General features: G+C 41.4%; 1 protein-coding gene across 3 annotated transcripts in view; it reads left to right on the top strand.

Moving 5' to 3' along the window:
* LGR4 (leucine rich repeat containing G protein-coupled receptor 4) overlaps nucleotides 1-19,176 on the top strand; it is a 95,700-nt gene that overhangs the window by 1,064 nt on the left and 75,460 nt on the right. The window lies entirely within an intron of this gene.

Below are 19,176 nucleotides of genomic sequence, written 5' to 3'. Positions count from 1 at the left end.
CTCCTGGTTCCAGCCATGTGGAAGAAGAAAACACCTGCACCTCAGGGCGAGCCTCCTCCCCATGTGGCCTCTCCGGGTAGAGCGACTTTGCAACTCCGGCCAGTTCCACTCCGGCCTCCCCAGCAGACGCCAGGGACCTGGAGCAGGCAGGCGAGCGAGGCCAAAACAAGGGAGGAGGAGGAGGGGGAAATTGCAGGTTTCTCTTGGTGAAAATACTCTACTTACCCAACAAGGCCTTTTAAAGAAGGAATTCTAACCTGAAGGACAGGATTTGGGAAGAAAAATTCCCGAACATATGCTCTGCCCCATTGGAAAGGTCGGCAGGCAGCAGTTTTCTGCTATCTTGTAAGCAGCAGTTTTCCTTTCCAGCTGCCAGCGGTTGGGAAAACACTCAAATGGTTCCGACTTAAAAATCTCCCTCCTCAAACAGGGACCAGAGAGCTTTAGACATGCCCTTCAGCAAGGAAGAGGTATCTGAAATCTGTCTCGGGGGTGGCATTGGGAAATGCCACCAGGAGAGGCAGAATAAGGCAACTGAGTGCAGGGCTAGGCTATGCTCTTGCTCCTGGGCTGCGGGGGCCAGTGGGGTGATTAAATCTAGGGCTGTGAAAACTGCTGGAGAGAGACAGGGACGGAGAGGCCCTTGGGTGAAGGGAATTTCCTTTTACCTTATGGCTCCTGAAAGGGACCTTTTAGAAATAGACAGTTTTAAAGGAATGACAGGCCCGGTGAAGAAATCCTTTCTCTGCCAGCGGAAGGCGTTGCTGTGTTTCCAGGGTGTGTGTGTGTGTGTGTGTGTGTGTGTGTGTGTGTGTGTGTGTGTCTGCTTGCCCTCTGGAAATGGGGTTGTCTGGATAGGCCTGCTGCCTTGGAAGCTGGCTCATTCAGGGACCCCTGGCTTCTTTTCTCAGTTCTTCCCCGGTCTCAGGTGTTGGTTACGTCTTTGAAGCTATTTTCCTTCAGGATGGTGAAGTTTAACTTTTCAATGAAAAAAAGTTAACTTGGCAATGAAGTCTAGTTTGCCCACAAGGGTACATTAAGTGGGAAAGTGGGAGTGAAGAGAAATAAGGGCAAGACCCGGGTAGAGAGGATGGGGCTGTTTTTCTCCCAGGTCGTCTTGAAACTTTCAGGTACCTTGCCACGGGAGAGCTGTCTTTACCCGAAACCTCTGCCAAGCCTCCCTATAGTAGAAAAGCATAATTTTACTGTTTTGACCATTGTAAAGACCTTATTTAGCAGATTCCTCGAGTTTTAATGAGTAGGCTTGCCCTATAAGGAAAAGGGCTGTTTTACATTAGTACCTAAAACCACAAAGAAATCGCACATTTTTATGAGAGCACACTCCACTCTGTGGAGCACCAGGCGTCTTCCCTTAGAGCTCACTGCAGGTCGTGAAATGCTATCTTCTCAACCTTGAGCATTACAAAATATATTGTTCATGGCTTGGGAAAGAGAAGAAGAATTGGCACCAGTCCAGACTAGATTGTCTGAACTAGCATCAGCGTAGCCCTTTCTGAGCTGCAGTGGTGAGCAAGTGTGTTTGATTTTCTTCTTCCATCTGAACCTATGGAGTGATCGTATACCCTGATAACTCCTTATGTCACCGTAATGCTCTTCATTTCACTCTCAAAAGTATGTAGTATATGCACACCCCATCTAAAGGGCAGTCAGTGCGTTTGCATTTGGGGGAAACCAGCTGATTCTCAAAAGCCACATTGAGAAGGGGCAGGTGCTGTGGTTCTGCACACTGCAGTGGATCTTTTTTTTTTTTTTTTAGTAAGTTTTTATTGATTTCAGAGAAGAAGGGACAGGGAAATAGAAACATCAGTGATGAGAGAGAATCATTGATCAGCTGTGTCTGGCATGCCACCTACAGGGGATTGAGCTGGCAACCCAGGCATGTGCCCTGACTGGGAATCGAACCCTGACCTCCTGGTTCATAGGTCCATGCTCAACCACTGACCCACACCGGCCCTGCTTACAGGACGCCTTGGATTCATTTGAGGTCTCTTTTCAAATCTGCTCTCCCATCACCGCCTAAGTGGGCTGCAATTCCACACCAAGGGACCAGATCCGTGGTTCCCAGCGTTTAGTTCACAGATTCCGAATTTCTGGAGCATGTTCATCAAGGCCAATTTCATTTACACGTGAAATTACAAACACAAAAATGGAAGTTCAAAAGATGAGACTGGTGATTATTCATCAAAGTTCTTTTATTGTCTCCTCATTCCTCAATGGTGGTGTACTTTCACCTCCCCCAGGGGCGTGTGATCCCACACTGGAGGCCCCAGGACTGACTGAGAGCAGGGGTCCAATCCCCCCGGCCCCCTTGGTATCCACAGAGCCTGGTACACAGTAGGCACTTAAAAAGGTTGCAGTGGGTAAATAAAGACTCAAGGCCACACCGAGGGGCAGAATTGGGAAATGCAGTTCAGATGCCATCCCACATGCGATTGCCCAATTCAGCATTCTCACCACGTAGTCTTCTGTCCAGATCCGAGAAGGCCCCGGAGAGAGGATACCTGCTGCTTCTCCTTTAGGCCCGTTTGGACTTGTTCAGTCTAACAGTGTCTGTTTCCTGCTGAAAGCTACTTTATCCGAGGCTGGGGGCAGAGTCGATAGTAATCCTCAGTATTGTTGGTGGGATTCCTGTGTTCCCACCACTTGCCGCACCTGCAGTGATTATTTATATTTTGCAACAGCAGTTCTCAGCCCTGTGTCACAACGCACTGGCTTGTCACACTTGACCCTAAGGTGTTTTAAAGGAAGTACTCTTACTAGCATTAACATTTCCAAGTTTATTGGATCAAAAGGATTGACAGTTATTCCTGTATTATGGCAATAAAGTCACTCTTAATCACCTACCTGCCAAGATTCTTGATCCGGGGAGAAAGAGATGAAGTCACAAGGGCGGTAGGGAGGGGATTGCGCACGATTTTCCTCTGGTATGTGTGTGATTGCCACAAAGTTGAAGAAATGTAGATTTCCACATCCTAGATTATGTCTGGCGCATAGTCTTAAGATTACAAAGTTGTTTCTCTGGCTTCATGGAGACAGTGGTAGGTCTGAGCCCTTGATTGTTGTCTGGACCATGCCACCGAGTGATTGTCTGGCCTTTGGGCAAGTCCTTCTACTTTTTCGTCTGATGACAGTTTCCTCATCTGAAAAACGAAGTAATTGGATTTACTAGATCCTATCTAAGGCTGCTTGTAGCTTCCAGAAGTTCTACGATTTTATAATTCTTACACAAGTTTAGGGTGGCAAGGTGAGGATAATGTTCTGATCCTCTCATGAAAAGATCCCAGGAGTAGCAGAATATCGTTGTAGGTGAAGTTGCACAAGCCCATTTACTAGCGCTCACTTGGAGGAGGAGTTCTTTGTGTTTAGAAGTGTGTGTTAGGAAGTTTGCCATGGAGACTTGTTGCAGAATGCATGCCTAGCTAAGGCGCTTTAATAGGGTAGAATAGCCCTGCTTGTTTCCTGTGGGTATGGCTTAACACTTGGAAAATAAAATCACCCAGTTTCAGTAATTTGGGTACTGTACAAAAAGTTACTCAATGTCCTCACTTCCATATAATTAGTCATAATCTCTTTAACCATCACAGTGTGCGTATCCTCTGCATAGGCAGGTTATTGAGCTTTCTGTGTAAAATTGATGGGATTTTGAAACGTTTTTAAAAATAATCTCTTACTTTTTCTTCTCCTTTTGCAAGCATCATCTCAGACTCTTCTCTGGGGTGTATTTTCACTACTCCAAACACCTCTCTTCTTTTCATGGTATCATTTCAAATCTTTTCTTATGTTTCCTCCAATGTCTGCTGTATTCCTGGCAGGTCAATAATTAGTGACAAAATGTTTATACCTTTTTTGATGGTAGAGTTTTGATATTTCTTGAGTTCTGAATTCCCACCTGTGATGTCAGTGTTAGCTTAGTTTGTGTGGTGTGTCCTTCTAGAGATGTATTAGTATTATATACAAGTGAATTTGGTTCTGAACAAGGTCAATACATGAAGGTCTTGTAGATCCTTTATTTTACAAACAGGGACCTGGTTCTTTTGAACTACAAGAGGGGGAAAGAGCATCCTGCTGGGAATATGGAGAGCTAGTTTCCAGGTCTCTCAATAAATCACACGGGTGACCGGGAGAGTGCCACATACCCAGCCCTTCAGGATCTTGGTTTCTTCACTTTAAAACAAGAAGTTAACAGCTGTTATTGCCAAGAGTTTTATTTCTATTTAATTTGATTTTTGTTTATTTTTTTATACATTTCTAGGATCCTCTCTGTTGTGTCAGTGAAGTCTAGGTGCCTAAATCTTGGACTCTCACCCACCAGGGAAACCTCCAGTTGGTCAGCTCTACTGAAGGGCTATTTCCACTGAATGGGGAACTCACTTCCTCACAAGGCAGCAATGTGCTGGGTGTGGTCTGAGCAATTCCTAGGATTTGAACCAGTAATTCCCTCATTCTGTGTTCCTTAAGGCTTGTGGTAACCACTAATATTTCATGATTTCCAGTTGAACTAAATGCTCATGGCAGTCATGGTATCACAAGCACTTATTGCCCAGGCACTTGGCTCTTCGAGTTAGAGTTGTAAGGTAACATTGACAACTTAATCTCTTAGGGGAGATCAAAGTTCTGTGCCGGTAGGTGGATCCAGGCAAGTTTAGGCATTTTCTTGGCCTCTGTCAGCCTATCTCTCAAATTCTTATTTTAATCATCTTTATAATAGTGGGATGTTCTGACAGCCTGCAAGTTTGGATTTTGGTTTCTGGTCTCCTTGGTGGTGCCTATCCTTGTATTTTCATTATCTTATCAATAAAAACCGGATATTGGAATAGATTATGGCTAATGTCTCCCACTGCTTTGAATTTCTCTGAATCTTGTGTAGAATATTAAGCAAAGTAAAGTTTTAAGAACCCTTTGTTATTGAAATTCTTCTAAGACGGTCTCTCACTTTTCCTGTATAAAAATATATAAATTTACATAAAGCACAATGTTTGTTGGAATACCTCGATTAAAAGTTAAACCCTGCCAAGTGTGCCCTTCACTCTGAAAAATAACTAGTATAACTTAGTGTGTTCTTGGTAAGACAGCTTAGCTGTTTTAATTTTTTAAGCTAGATCTCAAGGTTTGGGCTCTAGAAATACGTTCTACAACTCGCTCTTTAACTGCCTCCCTCAGCCTTCATGTTTTTGGCAATTCTAAAAGCTTGTTTTCCTATGTGTACAAGAACATGGATAACTTTTCTCTCCCCCCACCCCCCAACTATTTAGTGAATTGTAGTTTTTTTTAAGGCTTCATTGAGGATAATAAAATGCTCTATTTTTAAATTCTGCCATTGAAGAAGAAAAATCTAGGGCATTTAGCAAATCAGTACTCTTACACAATGGATAATTTGTCTGCCTTTCTTTGCTTTTTTTGTGTCTATGTTTTTAAGTGCTTGATGTTCAAACTGTAGGAGAGGTATCAGCTCTATTGTCTGAAATTGGGTGGGTTCAAAATCGAGTTTAGAAATCAGTCTTAGCAAGAGACAGATCATGATTTTATAGTTCATAGTACTCAGATACTCCCTGTAAATGGCAAGATGGAATTATGGAAGTATATATTCTCATTCACCCACCCTTAGACAAATATTTATTATTCAACTATGTATATGGCTGGAACTATTTTTAGCAAGATTCATAAAGCATTCTGAAGTATTCTGTGTCGTGTACCAGCAATTAGAACAATGTTTGGGATGGTTGTTTTTAGTCTCTAAAGCATGTTTTGATACCACTACATATTTTAATTGCAAAAAAAGCACATGGCAAAATTTGGCATTATGCATTTCTTATTTTAGATGCAAGTGATTAAAGTTCAGGAATGCCCTTCTAATAGTCCAGGAAATGAACATTTAAAAATTATATATATTTTTGTAGTTCTAGCTTTTCTGTACTAAAAGGTCTTATGGGGAAAGCATTGGACACCCCTCCACCCCCCAGTGGCAACATGTTGGTCCATTGGAATATGAGAATATCCTTGTAAGGAAATGCAAACCATAGATATTTTCGGAGGCAGCTGGGCCAAGAATGGGTATATGTTTCGATCCCAGGCTGGTCTGTTGTCTGTGCTAGAGACATGTGTGGAGGAAGCAAATCTAATATGTTACAAGATATTTACTGACCTTTTATTCTTCATATTTAATTTCTACTTAAGTATTCTGAGTCAGTATAAGTAAAAGTTACATAAGCCTCTTTAGCCAGTATTTTTCCCCTTTATTTTTACACTAGAAGGATGTAGCCTTTTTTTTAAAACGAGTTTTAAATATAAAGGTGACCATTGAAAGAATGAAATCTCAATGCACTCTGACAACAAAATATATTTTTAAAAATCATTTTTATTGATTTCAAAGAGGGAGAGGAAGAGAGAGAGAGAGAAACATCAATGATGAGAGAGAATCATCAGCTGCTTCCTGCATGCCCCCCCACTGGGGATCGAGCCCGAAACCCAGGCTTGTGCCCTGGTTCCTGGGTCGGTGCTCAACCGCTGAGCCACACCCAGCTGGGCACAACAAAATATTTTTGATATTCAAATCAGATTTTAGAATCCACTATCCAGAAAAATCCTGTTAGATTCTCCCCATTCCAGTATATTTAAAAAGTTTTATTTGGGAACATTTTCCCTCCTAAGAAGAGTGACATGCATTTGGCAGGGAAATGGCGCCTCTACCTGGGAGCTGTGCTGGGCATGGCTGAGGGACGTGCCTGGAATTGCTTCCATTGCCCTCAGGCTGTGAGGTCCTCCTTGTAGCTCTCAGCGTGGACCACAGAGTATCATGGTACAAGTGGTGACATCAAAACTCCCTGAAGTGCTTGATTAGAGCTGTTGTCCTAGGATGATGGATGTTATTAAATTCTCACTCTCTTCACATTTCTTGTTTTGAAGGTGCAGGACAGGTGGTGTGCTTCCAAGTCAGCAGTCTTTTCTCAAACTCACCGGGCTGGGATGTTGATTAACTTCCTGGTTTTTCCCATTTTCCTTAGGGGTAAGGTTCATGCTTCGAGACCCTCGGAAAACCTCTATGGATAACGTGCGAAGGGCTTGGTGGGCTAGATTTCACAGCAGAGGAAGGCCCGTGGTTGCTGTTCTGTTGTAGACTGTCACCCTTCCCGTGTGAGCATCTCAGAGGGCTGCTTTCTTGCAGAAGAATTCTCCAGAGAAGGGAGCCCACTGTTTTGACTTACACCTTAGGAACCCAGTGTTCTAAAGTCCATCAACTCTTTTCTGTAGTGGTGGGAGAGGAAACAAAGAGTGTGGACTCACCTTTACGGTTCTTAGTGTTTTTGGAGACTCTTCACGCGCACTTCTGTTTTAGGCACTACATGAATCTGGTCTTTGCATTTCTGAATGTGATAATTGCCTGTTGGGTCCTCTTCAAGCTCTCCATATCTCATCAATTGAAGCATATACAGAATTCTCATAAATTTGATCAGAGTTAAGAAGGGAATATTACCCCCAGCTGGTTTGGCTCGGTGGATAGAGCGTTGGCCTGTGGACTGAAGAGTCATGGGTTCGATTCCAGTCAAGGGCACGTACCTTGGTTGCAGGCTCAATCCTCGGCCCTGGTCAGGTCACGTGTGGGAGGCAACCAATCAATAATGTTTCTCTCACGTGGATGTCTCTCTCTTTCTCTCCCCCTCCCTTCCACTCTCTCTCTAAAGAAGAAAAAGGGGGGGGGGATATTAAATAAATTTATATATATTAAATATTTTAGTATCCTGTTTTAAAGAGTATACCTGATGGGTTTACTAACTGATATTTGGTAATTTTTCTTACTTACTACCAGTTTTCATCCTTGCTGAGCTTCTTCTACTAGTTCTTCTCATTTGATTAGGTTTTTAGAAAATAATCTTAATATTTTCCTGTCTTTGTAATGAAGAAAAATTTTCTTGTTGGCCTTCTGTTCTTTCCAAGGTCATTTTGAGTCCATGGTCATGTAATCCAGCTATTTATGTCATTGCCTACTCTCCAGTCTTCTTTTTATAGGCATATTTTTATGGTTAGGCCTTCAAACATGGTTTTGTTTTTGAAAGTGTGACAGAGTCAAGACCCCTGAATTCCTAAATGTGTGAGCTTGGGCATTTTACTTAACCACTTAGGACAGTGGCTTTCCCATCTGCAAAAAAGATAGCTTGCTTTATCAAGGGTCATATGTAGGAACCTTTAAAGCATGATCTCTTTGAGTGATGGTGAGCACCCATTTTTTTTGTCATTTCTTTTGGGAGTGACCAGGAAGTTGTATATTGGTATATGTGTTATCATCTTGTGATTTAAAATCCTAAACCCCCATTTCTCTGTTTTGTTTTTTGTTTTTGTGTGTGTGTGTGTGTGTGTGTTTTTTTAATGTATATCAGGTTTAAATCCTGTTGTAAACAGCACAGGTGAGCCACTGTGTTAATGAAAAAGAGGCTATTCATCCGGCAGAATTTTTTTTTAAATATATTTTTATTGATTTCAGAGAGGAAGGCAAAGGGAGAGATAGAAATATCACTGGTAAGAGAGAATCATTGATCGGCTGCCTCCTGCACACCCCACTCTGGGATCGAGCCTGCAGCCTGGGCATGTGCTCTGACCAGGAGTCAAACCCTGACCTCTTGGTTCATAGTTTGACGCTCAACCACTGAGCAACACCGGCTGGGCTCTGTCAGATTTTTTTATTTAGAAAATCATAAAGATCCTGGGGCAGAAAGAGTCGGGTATATGTTTTTGTCAAGATACTTTCTTATAGGTGGTGTGATTCCCATAACAAGAAAGCCTGATGGTGGGGAGGTAAGTGTCTCTGGAGAAACCATAAGAGCTGAAGGGAACTCATTTTCTCGCCTGGGTCTCTCTGACTTGGCACTGCTTTTCTGAGATGGCTGGTCGGGTAGCCAGGTGCCGTCCTAACGGAAGCAGTATTTCTTCTCACATCAAAAGGTCAAAGGACCTGAGACTGTGTTGGTGTGGTCTTTAGAGACTCATTTCCTGCTTCCAGACTTTGGAACACTGAGGATTGTCCTCGTGCCCAGGAGAGCTCCCTCAGGCCACTTCCCATGTTGGGGATGCCTAAGATCTACTCAGGACCTACAGTCTAGCTGTATCCTTGTTTCTTCCCATCGCTTGTTTCTAGGAATATATAGCTTAGAGAGACCTTTTCTTCTAAGTACTTTGAAAATGATATTCTTTTTTTATATATTTGAAACTAATGCTTGTGCTTTGTGGATAAAGAAGAAAAGCTTATTATCTTAAAAGTAATTTTAGAATGAAAATGTTTTCCTTAAAATCTTTCATATTTCGAAAAAGTTATATGGCATTTATGTTAAGCGCAGTTAAAACTTTCTTGGAAACTGGGAAAATTCTTCCGGGTTTTGATTCGGACCTGCTTGGAAAATGAATTTAAATTCGGAGCAGCAGCTAATGTATGGAGCAGTGCTCACAACCTGTTTAGATTGGCCAAGTGTTTGGAATACAGTTGTGCATTTTTTGACTCTGGCTCTCTTTCTTTAAAAAAAAAATTTGAATGTTTTTCCCATTACCATCTTGACATCTGCCTGGTTACACATGAATAGCTTGACCCAGTCCCTCAGCAGGGAGACTACCATGGCCTTGCTTTCAATAGCCATGTCACCGACAAAGAAAACATATGGACTATTTCATTCCTGGCCTTTGCAAACAGTCTGAGGCTGGGAGGGCAGGGAGCAGGAGGCTTCCTACTTTATGGTAGGTTGGCAAGTTTGTGCGCTAACCACAGGCCCTGCTGTTAGCAATCAGACTGTGTTTTCCACAGCCCCGTTATGTTCTGTGGAAAGGGAGTCTCGTGTTCTGGATAAATACGTTTCTAATACCAGATTGAATTAAGTTTGTGCGTCCTGCTTCTATGGTGGTGTTTACTACTTAATTATATATTTCACCAAAGGGAGTGTGGGTGTGCGTGTGCATGAGTGTGTGTGTGTGTGTGTGTGTGTGTGTGTGACATTTGGATACTGTTCTCCCAGGTTGGCTATGTGGTGTGTGTTTGATGGATCCACAAGTCGGGAATGAAGAACATAGAACCTGCCTTGAGGACTATTTGCCTTTATGTGTATCTTGTCAGTTACCGAGAGAGAGCAATTGATCCCTCCCATGCTAGCTGGGCACTGCTGCACTGACCTGCCAAGGTTTTTGCTGCCTGGAACCAGCTTTCCACTTGGGGCTTGGGGACTTGATTTCAGTTCAGCGAGCATTAATGCTCACTTGGCTTTGTGGCATCGGTATCCCCAGTGTGGAGGCTTGTGAGCAGGTGTGCCCGAGAGAGGACCAAGAATGTGGAAGAGAGGGGTCCATCAATTGCTGTCATGTTCAGGTCTTCTTCTGTGTGAAAAGAATTTGCCCCTGGCACTGCCCTGGCTGAGGTGGTATTTCAGAAGGAGAAGAAAACTAAACAAAACCCTATGACATCCATCCAAAGCTGAGAAGATTCATGACTTCGGCAGAAGAGGGAATGACATACATGTCAGCAGGGTCCTTTCCAACCCTCCAGTTACCCCAGCCTGAATTTCAAGTTTCATTGTCTCTTTGTCATGCTGGCTGGCCTGACAGGTGTTAATGATTTATCTAGAAGGAAGTCAGCTCCTGTTTTATACCAGATATAGCCGGCTATTTAAATGTATAGATGCATCTCATCGAGAAAGTATTTTTGATGGTTCTTGGTGTTGATACTGCACATTAGCTGTATAACAGTGTGCCAAAAATTCCTGCCTTTCACATTTTCTCATAAGAGTAATTCCTTTTGCAGTTCTTGATTATAATAGATTTCCTTCAATTGTGTTGGCTCTTGGAGGATTACATTTTTAAAAGTTTAGGTTTTATGGTTCTTCCCAAAGGAGTCTATTTGAGGTTCTCCCCTTTCTTTTCGTGCTCTCATACTTTTATCCTAAATTAACTAGTTTAATCTTAGATGTCCCATCTTTCTTTTTTTAAAAAAATATGTTTTATTGATTTTTTACAGAGAGGAAGGGAGAGGGATAGAGAGTTAGAAACATTGATGAGAGAGAAACATCAATCAGCTGCTTCCTGCACACTCCCCACTGGGCATGTGCCCGCAACCAAGGTACATGCCCTTGACCGGAATCGAACCTGGGACCGTTGAGTCCTCAGGCCGACGCTCTATCCACTGAGCTAAACTGGTTAGGGCCCATCTTTTTTTTTTTTAACTGACTACTTAACTGACCTTCATAACTATGTCTGTCTGTACTTTTAAAAGAGTAGAATTCTTAGCCCCCCTTTTGCTACCTGACAGTTACTATTTGATCCCAATGTGTGGAGCATTTTGCTTGCAATGAAAAACATTTGAATTATTAGTGTAATCATGTTTGGAAAGTCTGATTCAAAAAACTGGGAATTTGGCCCTGGCTGGGTAGCTCAGTTAGTTAGAGCATCATCCAGATATGCCAAGGTTGCAGGTACCATTCCTGGTCAGGGCACATACAACAAGAATTAACCAATGAATCCATGCATAAGTGGAACAACAAATTGATGTTTCTCTATCTCTGTCTCAAATCAATCAATAAAACAAAACAAAAAAGGAAATTTGATGAAGAATTGCTAGGCCTACTTGTTTATTGGGCATGTTACATGTTTTAACACTAATTTCCACCAGGAACCATTCTAGGTCTCTGGCATGGTTCTCATTTCACAGCTGAGCAAACAGCTTGCTCAGTGGGCCCACAGTTAGTGGGTGGTAGTTGGTCTGTGAAATTTATGAGTTCAGTTTGTTTGTAGTTTGCTTGGGTAGTTGACAGAGATTATCAGAAGAGGGAAAGGTACAATGAGAAGGGAAATGGTGAGAAGCTACAGGTTATTATGGGGTGGGGAGGGACAGAACTGAAAAGAAAACATCCTGAAGAAGCAAACACCCGTGTATATAGTGGGAGACTGACTTGACTGGGGAGTAACCTATATGCAAAAATCCAGTCACTGTGTAGAATTGTCTTTTATTCATAGCAGAATTTTGAAGTACCTCTCCTAGACTCTTTGCTTTATGTACCTCTTTGTAAAAGCTTTCATATAATTTTCTATGTTAATAGTGTTCTTCCTGTGTCAGGAAAATATCAGTCATGCATTTTGGCTGGCCGTTTCTTTGGTGGAATTCACATAGGTGGTATGTGAGGATCAGATCTGTTCGCGTGCTCACTTTTCTGTTTCTTAAGGAGCAGATTTCTGAATGTGCTTCTTTAAAGCAAAACCCTGAAGTCAATTAAAAAGCAGAGTGTGCAGTATGATGGTTTCCATATAGCTTGCTCCCTTCCACTCACTGGAATTTCCTGCCTCTCCTGTTGAAGATGTTTTTATAGGGAAGTCAGCATAAAAGTGAATCACCCATGAGCCTCCCCACCCCCGGCCCCCCCAGGCATTTCGTTTGGTCAACTTGGTATTAATTTAGTTGGTACTCTTTAGTTGACTTGAACACTGTGTTGATTGTGTGAGCTGATGTTTATTAAACTGTTAATATTTTACAGACTAGATGGGTTCCTGTTTGGATCTATGTGTTCCTTCCTTTAGCAGCAGGGCTGTTCATGGTTGAATCTGTGGCCACAGTTTTTATTTTGAATGTCATGGTGACAGTTAGCCCCATCCTGGACAGTCATGTACTTGGTGACCTAAAGGTTGTCTTCTCCTGGAAGCGTTTTGACTCTTCCTTTTGCTTATTCTTTGTCATGAAGAGCTTCTTCTTGGTCTGTTTTGCCATTCAGATAAACCACTACAATCATCGTGTTATTAGCTTAGATGGTAATTACAAACAAGTTGTTGTGTATCAGGCATTATGTGAAGTGCTATACATGCATTCTCTCTCTTTTTTTTATAAGTATATTTTTATTGATTTCAGAGAGAGGAAGGGAAAGGGAGAGAGAGATGGAAACATCAATGATGAAAGAGAATCATTGATTGGCTGCCTCCTGTACGCCCCCTTCTGGGGATCGAGCCCACAATCCAGGCATGTGCCCTTGACCGGAATCGAACCCGGGACCCTTCAGTCCGCAGGCCAATGCTCTATCCACTGAGCCACATTGGCTAGGGCGCGTTATCTCTTTAATACTCCCAATAGCCCTCTAAAGCACATGCTGATACTTTTCTCCATTTTAGAGATGGAGAAGCCATGTGTGGTGAGGGCACACAGGTGATAACTGAGGTGTACTTGGGGTGTTGGATCTTGGTTTTTCAGACCAGGGTTATTTGGCTGAGTGGGATATATGACTGTGTTCTTTAGAGCTCCTTTTAGATGTAGGCTCAACTGTCTTGCACACCAATGATATCTTGAACTGCTCATTTTATAGATGAGGAATTAGTTCTGGAGGGTTTACACCTGTTTTGGCTTTTGCTTGAAGTGTTTTCAGCTCCTTAGAATGTATATTTGGACTCTTGTAAATCTTAAAGTTCACCTGGTGCTGTGGTCTTAAGGCTCTTGTGTGTGTTATGGACCACTCATCAGAAAGGCTAGGTCTTTCCATGGGGAAAACAAAAAGTTCATTTTCCCAAAGGACATATATTTACATGTATGTGTTTATAGACTGATATCTGTTTATTATTTGCTAAACCTTTCAATTATATAAATCATAACACCACATTCTTGCTAATATCTTTCAGACCTTCCCTCCCTTCTGAGTCTACTTCTTTTAAAAACTGGTAGAAAACAGTTGATCTGATGACATTTTCCATTCATCAGGGAACGAAACCAGTTACATGTAGTTGAATGACTTGCCCAGAACCATTGGTGGCCCTCCAGAGTAGGTTAAAAACAAAATAAAGCAGAAAGAAGCTCATTATCTGAATAGATGGTCTTTTCTTTGACTATGTAAACCCTTGAATATTTAATAAGATTTTTGACTTGTGTTGCTTGTCAGATGGTAATATTTCTGGTGCTTCTTCTTTGTCTTTTGTTCAGTCTTTCATGGGCCTAGTACTTTATTGAAATTGTAGGAAGTGGTTAATTTGTGGAGGTGAATAAACAGGTTTCATGCAAATAATTTGATTAGTTCAAACTATTTTTTAAGAGCTACTAATGTTTGTATAATGGTTCATGGAATCAATAATCTTTCAACTGGAAAGTAATAATTACTTATTAAGATAATGTCAGTACTCAACTAATTTGTTCAACATATATTTGTTAAGTGCTTTATGTGTTAGGAATTGTTTTCAGTGTTGGGGACACAGATATCTAATGATATCTGACAGTGTCCCTGCCCTAATATAGGTTACCTGGCATGGAGTGGGGTAGGTGTGCTGGCGGACAATTTAAAAAAATAAACACAATAAATTTATAAGGTCAGGTTATGTTAAGTACTATCAAGAAAAATGAAACAGGATGATGGGGGCTCACTATTTAAGTACGGTAGTCAGGGAAGGCTTGAATGAAATGATTAAGATAATTACTGGTTAAGGTTATCAGTCAATATCTGTTGGAATATGAATTCAGCTTAAGCAGCAAAACAAGATTTAAAACGTTTCTCCCCACCTCATAATGATAACTTAGTTAAAACATAAAAGTAATAAAATCAATACAACATAATAAACTGGGACATCAGTACATGGGAATCGTATACAGCAATAAAAGAACAAAGTATTGATACAGGCAACAACATGGGTCGGTCGCAGGGCTATTATGCTGAGTGAAAAAGACAACCTCAAGAGGTCTTCTAGCAGTTTGATGCCATTTAAAGTACTGGAGAAATGACAGCATTGTAGTGATAGAGAACAGGTCAGTGGTTGCTAGGGTTAGAGATGGGAGGACAGGTGACTGGAAAGGGGTGGTAAGCAGAATAAGGGATGTTGGTTTGGTTTATACTATTGGTGTAGTTGGCATCTAGAGCCCCTAAAACAGGAATGGAGATGAGAGCAACATTTTCTTTGAGAGCATATTTTTATTTCATAGCAACAACATTATGGGGAGTTCTGTTTCATTTTCTTTAGGGATGTTTATAGAATTGAAAGTGCCTGTTTTCTTCAAGGAATCGAAAGTCTTCTGCCAGGAGGAGTTGAAAGTGTTCATTCTACCCAGGGCTTTGTTTCAAGTGGAGTAATATGCCCATGTTTTTTTTTTGTGTGTGGTGATGGAGCAGTTTCTTATCATGATTGTAGTGGTGGCTGCATGAATCCATACATGTTATTAAAGAAAATGAGTGCATATAGTAGTGGGATAAGAGTAGGATCTGTAGTTTAGTTAATACATAAATTTTCTGGTTTAGCTAATCTATACTAATAAAGGGGTAATATGCTAAATAGACCGGGTCGATTGGACATCTTCGGTTATCCTGCCTTTCTTCCGGACAAAGCCACCGTGTCAGGCCAGCAGGGGCGGGGGTTAGGGGCAATCAGGCTGGCAGGGGAGGGAAGTTAGGGGCGATCAGGCCGGCAGGCAGAGGCAGTTAGGGGTGATCAGGCAGGCAGGCAGGCAGAGTGATTAGGGGCGATCAGGCAGGCAAGCAGGTGAGCGGTTAGGAGCCAGCAGTCCTGGATTGCGAGAGGGATGTCCGACTGCCGATTTAGGCCCGATCCCGCAGGGGGGATCCCAGATTGGAGAGGGTGCAGGCTGGGCTGAGGGATTTCCCCCCCACACCCCCAACCCCCCATGCACGATTTTCATGCACCGGGCCTCTAGTGTATTATGGTTATGTCCAATGTTGCCATAAGGAAAAGCTGGATGACGGTTAAAAAAGCTCTCTATACTATTTATTCTTGCAACTTCTGGTGAGTCTTAAATTATTTCAACAACAACAGATACACCAGATCAGTTTAGAGTCTTGAGAAATCTTAGTCTTCGTCTCTCTCCTTAAGTAAAGTGAGGAAACAGTCTCTGAGGTGAGATGATAACTTGAGGTCACAGAGCCCAAGTCTGACTCTAGACCTTTTAACTCTCGGGTCAACATTATTTTGCCCCCTTAGAGCCGCAGTTTGCCAACCACTGCCTTAGAGAATAACCAGTTTTAGTTGCTACTGAGCAATTGTTGGGAGATTACATGGGTGCCCTCCATATTTCTCCCCATTTACCTCCCCAAGTCCCCTGAAGCTGAGAGAGAGAGAGAGAGAGAGAGAGAGAGAGAGAGAGAGTTCTATTCTATGTCCTGCAACATAGAAAGTGCCATATATAAAGTATGCATTCCATTTATCATTTATATGGTTTCAGCGATATATTTGACTAAAACCCATATGCATCTCCTTTTATGGAGGTACTTCCTTGGTGAGTGCTTGGTACTGTCTGAGTAGTATGGGGAATGGTGTTGGATCTCTGCCTGTGAATTAGTAGCTGAGTGGTGTTTTACTTCTGATGATTCAGTATATTTGCTTTAATTGCTGGATTAACCAATTTCTTGCCTCCCACAAAGAGCACACACATTTGTATAAAGAGGGGATAAATGAATGAAGTTTTAGGGACTAATTTTTGTGGTATTTAAGCAACAATAGTCTAGATTACCCACAACCTTAATTTCCTTTCACTAGTCCTATAGATGGGCTTTGTCACCATTTACACTTGATTACTTCATTGTTAACCCAGTGCTGTGATTTAGCATGCAAAGACTTAATTATTCCTTTCTGGCCTAGTGAGAAATTTCCTTCCAATAATTGCCTCCACTGCCCTTTAGCCTGTTAAGCATTTAGTTTGTTTGGAACAACATGGTTGCTCAGTAAGCAAATCCGAGCGCAGCAGTGCCTGGAGCTGTCCTTGGACCATAATTTATACCTCTGACTAGTGACGCAGGCCTCAGTGCGAGAGTGTTGTGACCGGTGGATGTTCTGCATTAGGGCAGAGGTGTGTGATGCATTTGTCTGAAGTTGGGGGAAGAAAAAGTTCATGACTTAACGGTACTAAATAGTTCTCCTCTGGTCTCTTTCAATTTAACATTTCCTTATTGGAAGTGAAAAGTCATGCCGACTTCTGAAATAAGATTAGACTCTTAAACTTTCGTATTTTTAGGGAGTGGTGGTTGTTGTTTTAAGGCCAGCCACATGTAGTCTTAGCTGTAGAATAGATCCTTACGTAACATGTCACTGTCAACATCGAGGATTAGGCTTGCTGGGGGAAATGGAGAGGTTTATGCAGTGATGACAAAGGGATGTCTTTGTTTCATTTTGTTTGGTTTTTGCTGTAGGTGTACTTGCATCTAGAGCCCTGAAGCAAGGAATGGAGATGAGAGCAAAAGTTTCCATGGGAGCCCTGGCTGGATGGCTTAATTGGTTGGAGCATCATCCCATACACCAAAAAATAAATGTGGGTTCGACTCCTGGTCAGGGCACATACCTAGGTTGAGGCTTTGATCCCTGGTTGGGGTGCCTACTGGAGGCAACCTATCGATGCTTCTCTTTCACTTCGATGTTTCTCTCTTTCTCCCTTCCTCACTCGCTAAAATCAATGAACATATCCTCAGGTGAGAATAAAAAAAAATTTTTTTTCAAGTGGGTATCTTTTTTTAATTTCACAGCAACATTATAGGGAGTTCTTCTATTTTCAATGTGGAAGTTTGTGGAATTGAAATATCTGTTTTTCTCCTAGGAGGGACTGAAAGTATTAATTCTACTTAAGGTTTTGTTTCAAGTAGAATAATATGCCCATGTCTCTCTAGACAATTTACAAGGCTTGTTTAACATCACTTTTTTGGCAACATAGTTTTGGAGCTTTACTCCTAACACCTCCTTCATTCACCCCACTTCAGAATTCTCCCTCTTCCTGTTTCCTGAAACAATATTAGCTGCTCCATTTCTCTCAGAGAAGGACTGGAATAACAATGGCATCATAGGGTAACTGGATATTCTACAATAAAAATGCATGCATGCCAATCTGTTGTTGGGGGTGCAGCTGCACTGTTAGAAAGCAGAGTATCATATGCATCATACTAATTTAAACATGTTTTTAAGTGTGTTGCTCTATATAGCTAGTTTCCACCTTTCAATTTCTATGCTTCCAAGACATTTGTGCAGTAGGTTATTAGTTTTTTAGGGGAACCAACTCATTTTACTAACATAAACATAAAAGGAAAAGACGCATACTGAAGAGATGTATATACTAAAGCAGTTCAGTTGTTACAGGATTGGTTGGGAAGCAAAGCAGAAAACGAGAAGCCATCCTATATTATATTTCCTGAAGTATTCTTCGAGTTTAAAATGCTCAACATAGTACAGACGTTTACCATTGAGTTTCTGAAAGTAGCATCTCAAGCAACAGAATTTTGCTCATAAATGATATTTTCAAAATTTCACATGATTGAAATGGATTTGTTATTTAATTATACTGATGTTATAATATAGCAATTTTTCAACCTTTTTCATCTCATGGCATACATAAACTAATTATTAAGATTTTGTGGCACATTAAGAGATTTTTGCCAATCAGATAAAAAAATAGGTATCATTTTGATTCATTCACACTGGCTATTTTGTTGGCTGTAGTCATTTTTAATTTGACAATCTAAGGGAAAAGAGATCAGTGCCCCTGACTAAATAGTCAGGTATTGCATGTTTTAAAAATTGTTGCAGCACAGTGGTTGAAAATCGTTGCTATAATAAATTCAACATTTTTAAACTCTCAGGGATGCTTTAAGGATTTGTTATATTTAAGTAGGCATTGATTATTTTCTAGCCAGCCAATAAACATCTGGACTCTTTTAGGAGGATGGACACCCCTTTGTCTTGGATGAAAACTCTTGACAAAGTTTGATTTATTATTACAGCTCAGTTAGCATGATATATATCAGTGATGGCGAACCTATGACACACGTGTCAGAGGTGACACGCGAACTCATTTTTTTGGTTGATTTTTCTTTGTTAAATGGCATTTAAATATATAAAATAAATATCAAAAATATAAGTCTTTGTTTTACTATGGTTGCAAATATCAAAAAATTTCTATATGTGACACGGCACCAGAGTTAAGTTAGGGTTTTTCAAAATGCTGACACGCCGAGCTCAAAAGGTTCGCCATCACTGATATATATTGTCAAATAGGTGAGGTTCCCTCCTCCATTTGCATGCTTCTATGGGAGAATAAGAAAAACAACCCAAATTTATCATGGTGTGTATTTTTTGCTGTATTATTTGAATTTGAAATACCCATGAATGAGTGAGGAAGTGAGGAAAGACCTTTGTTGGTGGTCTCCCCTGGTAAGAGGCAGTACCCCTGCCTGCCCCTGG

The sequence above is a fragment of the Myotis lucifugus genome, unplaced genomic scaffold (assembly GCF_000147115.1).
Source record: "Myotis lucifugus unplaced genomic scaffold, Myoluc2.0 scaffold_92, whole genome shotgun sequence".
In the NCBI taxonomy this organism is placed as follows: Eukaryota; Metazoa; Chordata; class Mammalia; order Chiroptera; family Vespertilionidae; genus Myotis; species Myotis lucifugus.
The sequence above is the reverse complement of the archived record's forward strand: the minus strand, read 5'-3'. Positions and strand labels throughout refer to the sequence as shown.